The 5018-nt window shown below is 41.2% G+C and overlaps 1 pseudogene; it reads left to right on the top strand.

Moving 5' to 3' along the window:
• The first annotated feature begins 862 nt into the window (after positions 1-862).
• On the top strand, positions 863-2753 carry LOC112811213 (cell division cycle protein 16 homolog pseudogene; annotated as a pseudogene).
• The last annotated feature ends 2265 nt before the right edge of the window (positions 2754-5018 follow it).

Genomic DNA, 5018 nt, shown 5'->3' with positions numbered 1-5018 from the left:
ACACACATTTTTCCAAAGAAGACATACAGATGGCCAACAGACACATAAAAAGATGCTCAACATCCCTAAAATCATCAGGGAAATGTTAATCGAAACAACAATGAGATATCACCTCACTTCTGTCAGAATGGCTAAAATCAAAAGCACAAGAAACAACAAATGTCGGTGAGGATAGGAAGAAAAGGAACCCTTGTGCACTCTTGGTGGGAATGCAAACTGATGCAGCCACTGTGGAAAACAATATGAAGGTTCCTCAAAAAGTTAAGAATAGAACTACCCTAGATCCAGTAATTGCACTACTGGGTATTTATCCCAAAGAAAATGAAAACACTAATTTGGGAAAAGAAATATGCACACCTATGTTTATAGCAGCATTATTTACAATAACCAAGAAATGGAAGCAACCTAAGTTGCTAAGTGTCCATTCATAGATAAATGGATAAAGAAGGTGTTGCATACACATAATGGAATATTACTCAGCCATAAAAAAGAATGAAATCTCGCTATTTGCAACAACATGGATGGCACTAGAGAGTATTATGCTAAGTGAAATAAGTCAGAGATAGACAAATACCGTATGATTTCAGTCATATGTGGAATTGAAGAAACAAACAAACAGGAAAAAAGTTACAAAATCATATCCTTAACCAGCGAGAACAAAGTGATGGTTGCTAGGAGGGAGGTGGTTGGGGGATGGGTGAAATAGATAAAGGGAATTAAGAATACACTTATCTTGGGGTGGAGTCGGACCGAGTGTGGGTGGCTGCGGCGCGGGCTCCGGGTGGGCCCAGCGGGCGGCGGGAAGGAGGGCTTGCGCCGTGGCTGTGGACGCCGCTCGGTGGGACTCCTCAGCCGCGCCGCCATGAACCTGGAGTGGCTGCGGAAGCGCGTCCGGCAGTACTTGGACCAGCAACAGTATCCAAGTGCTCTATTTGGGGCAGATAAAGTAGCTTCACTCTCTCATGAGGAACCCCAGGACATTTATTGGTTGGCTCAGTGTCTGTACCTAACAGCACAATATCACAGAGCAGCTCATGCACTTCGGTCACGAAAACTGGACAAACTATATGAAGCATGTCGCTACCTTGCAGCTAGATGCCATTATGCTGCAAAAGAGCATCAGCAGGCTCTTGATATTCTTGATATGGAGGAGCCAATCAACAAAAGGTTATTTGAGAAACACTTGAAGGATGAAAGTGGCTTGAAAGACCCCTCCAGTGACTGGGAAATGTCACAGTCTTCGATAAAGAGTTCTATTTGTCTCCTACGAGGGAAGATTTAGGATGCCCTGGATAACCAAGCTCTAGCTACCTATAGCTACAAAGAAGCTTTGAAGCTCGATGCCTACTGTTTTGAAGCATTTGATCTTTTAACATCACATCACATGTTGACAGCCCAAGAAGAAAAAGAACTTCTTGAGTCACTACCTCTTAGCAAGCTCTGTACTGAATAACAGGAATTGCTATGCTTTCTCTTTGAGAACAAACTAAAAAAGTATTATAAACCTAGTGAAACTGTCCTCCCCGAGTCTGTAGATGGTTTGGAAGAGAATCTGGATGTGGTAGTGTCTTTAGCTGAAAGACATTATTATAACTGTGATTTTAAAATGTGCTACAAGCTTACTTCTGTAGTAATGGAGAAAGACCCTTTACATGCAAAGTGTTTACCTGTACATATAGGGACACTTGTGGAGCTGAATAAAGCAAATGAACTTTTCTATCTTTCTCATCCTAGTAATACTGTGTCTTGGTTTGCAGTGGGATGCTACTATCTCATGGTTGGTCATAAAAATGAACATGCCAGAAAATATCTCAGTAAAGCGACAACACCTGAGAAGACTTACGGGCCTGCGTGGGTAGCATACGGGCACTCGTTTGCAGTGGAGAGTGAGCACGACCAGGCCATGGCTGCCTACTTCACAGCCGCACAGCTGATGAAAGGGTGTCATTTGCCAATGCTGTACATTGGATTAGAATATGGATTGACCAATAACTCAAAATTGGCTGAAAGATTCTTTGGCCAAGCACTAAGCATTGCACCAGAAGACCCATTTGTTATACACGAGGTTGGCGTGGTTGCATTTCAGAATGGAGAATGGAAAACAGCAGAAAAATGGTTCCTTGATGCTTTTGAAAAAATTAAAGCAATTGGAAATGAGGTAACAGTTGACAAATGGGAGCCTTTGTTGAACAACTTGGGGCATGTCTGCAGGAAGCTTAAAAAGTATGCCGAGGCCTTGGACTATCACCATCAGGCGCTGGTGTTAATTCCCCAGAACGCATCCACGTATTCTGCCATAGGATATATCCATAGTCTGATGGGCAACTTTGAAAATGCTGTTGACTATTTCCACACAGCTCTTGGTCTTAGGCGAGATGATACATTTTCTGTTATAATGCTTGGTCATTGCATTGAGATGTACATTGGTGATTCTGAAGCTTACGTTGGAGCAGACATTAAAGACAAATTAAAATGCTATGACTTTGATGTGCATACAATGAAGACACTAAAAAACATTATTTCACCTCCGTGGGATTTCAGGGAATTTGAAGTAGAAAAACAGACTACAGAGGAAACAGGGCTTGCACCACTAGAAACCTCAAGGAAAACTCCAGATCCCAGACCTTCCTTGGAAGAAACCTTCGAAATTGAAATGAACAAAAGTGACATGATGCTGGAGACCTCTATGTCAGACCACAGCACATGATTGCAGACAGCTCTCAGCTCCATTTTGTCCTGGGGGAGGTCAGTGTTTCCTCACATCCTTGTTCTATCTTCAGAATTCCCCATTTCTTGACATGAAGGCAGACTGCACCTCTCCATTTAGGCATAGAGACGTGCTGGAAGAGACTGGACTGCACACCTTTGCAACACATGTTTTCTGATCCTACAAAACAATCCTGTGTAGAGGAATAAAGAGGTAAATTGTGAAAAAAAAAAAGAATACACTTATCTTGATGAGTACCGAGAAATGTATAGAATTGTTGAATCATTATACTGTATACCTGAAACTAATTTAACACTGTATGTTAATTTTACTTCAATTTAAAAGAAATGTAAAAAGATAGAAGTGGTATACTCAGGGTCAGGCATTCACAGGACCAAAGAGTAAGCCTCATGAATATATGTCCTAGGCCTCCATGTTATCCATCAGTATTCAATTAGCACCTCTCTCCCTCTACTCATATTTATGGCCACATTGGTGGAATTGGGAGAGATTTTTTAATACCAGCTATGGAGAAGAAAAATGACAGAACTTGATTCAGTAATGGGGCAGCTTGATATATGGGTAGTCTAAATGAACTGTGTCTAAACTACAGCCCCACTCAGGAGTCGACCTAAAAAGTAGAAGTGAAGGGAAATCCTCAAGAATTTGTAATAGTCATCTATTGCTGCATAACATACATACATACATACATACATACATACATACATACATACAATCTCAGTTTCTTTAAACAAGGCAGATTTATTATTGCACAGTTTCTGTGGAATGATCAAGGCATGGCTTACTGAGGGCCTATGCTTATGTTCTCACAAGGTTGTGAGTAAGATGTGGACTTGCTGCCATCTCCTTGGAGGCTCAGTCCCGGAAGGATCTATTTCTAAGCTTATGTGGTGTTGGTAGCGTTCAGTTCCTTGTAGGCTCCTGGACTGAGGGTTTTGTTTCTTGGTGGCTGGTGGCCATAGATTGCCTTCAGTTCCTTGCACATAGGCCTGGCCTTTTCTATAGGCAGACCTACACCATTGAAGCTTGTTGCTTCAAAGTCAGCAAAAGGGAGAGTTCTGGTAAAATGATCATTACAGTCTTACACAACATAACCATATGCATTTCACCACATACATCTCATCACTTTAGTACTATTCTATAAGTTGGAGGCAAATACAGGATGAAGTCCTTTACAGAGTTTTATAATATTCCCCCTTCCCCACCAAAACTCATGTCTTCCCCAGAATCTCAGAATATGACCACTTTAGAAATAGGGGCTTTTCAGATGTAATTAGTTAAGGTGGGATAAGGTCATACTGCAGTAGCATAGGAGCTTATCCAGACAAACTAATTTCTTTATAAGCAGAGAAGAAATGCAGAGACACAGACTCATAGGGATAATGCTGTGTGACAACAGAACCAGAGATTAGCGTGATGCATCGATAAGCCAAGGAATCCCAAAGATTTCAGGAAACACCAGAAACTCAAAGAAAGACATGGGACAGATTCTTCCCTAGAATCTTTAGAGAGAACATGGCCCTGCTGACACCTCGATTAACTGTGGGAGAATAAATTTTTTTCGTTTTAAGTTACATACGTTTTGGTCATATGTTACAGAAGCCCTGGGGAACTAATATAATCCCAAACTTAACAAGAATGGATTATGCAAGGGCATGAATTCTAGGATTGAGGACCATGATGGGCTGTCTACTAGAGTTTACTTCTGCCCTCCAATGATGCACAACTTTCACATACAAAGTACATGCACCTCCTGCTAATGTACCCAAGAGTCTTACTGTATTTGGGCACCAGCTCAAATCCCAGATTCTCACCATTTATATATTACACACACACACACACACACACACACACACACACACACACACACACACATATGGATAAGACTCCTTCATTGTAGTTACTCTCAATTTGTCTATCTATAAAACTAATGAAATGAATTATCTCCTCCCCCTCCACACACACACCTAATGTATATGGAAAATGGACAGTACAAAGGAATCACTGAATCACAGAAGTTATGAAATCCAGCTGGGAAATGTTCAGAATTCCCACATTAGGTTTGAAGACTTAGGAATCATTCTTTTTGGCCCTTGGTTCTGTCCTCTGGGCCCTTGCTCCCCCTCAGTCATTCATTTTAAGGAAAGGCAGCACATGTGTGCTACTGAGTAGTTTTTATCAATCTTCCTACTGGTACAATTTTGGAATCAAGAATCTCCTTTCCTTTTGTGCCCTTTTTGTGTCCCTTTCAATCTTAACTGATAGTTCTTTTTTTTTTAGTGGAAATAAT

The sequence above is a fragment of the Callorhinus ursinus genome, unplaced genomic scaffold (assembly GCF_003265705.2).
Source record: "Callorhinus ursinus isolate GAN/ISIS: 27379988/994484 unplaced genomic scaffold, GSC_fseal_2.0 scaffold2, whole genome shotgun sequence".
Lineage (NCBI taxonomy): Eukaryota > Metazoa > Chordata > Mammalia > Carnivora > Otariidae > Callorhinus > Callorhinus ursinus.
The sequence above is the reverse complement of the archived record's forward strand: the minus strand, read 5'-3'. Positions and strand labels throughout refer to the sequence as shown.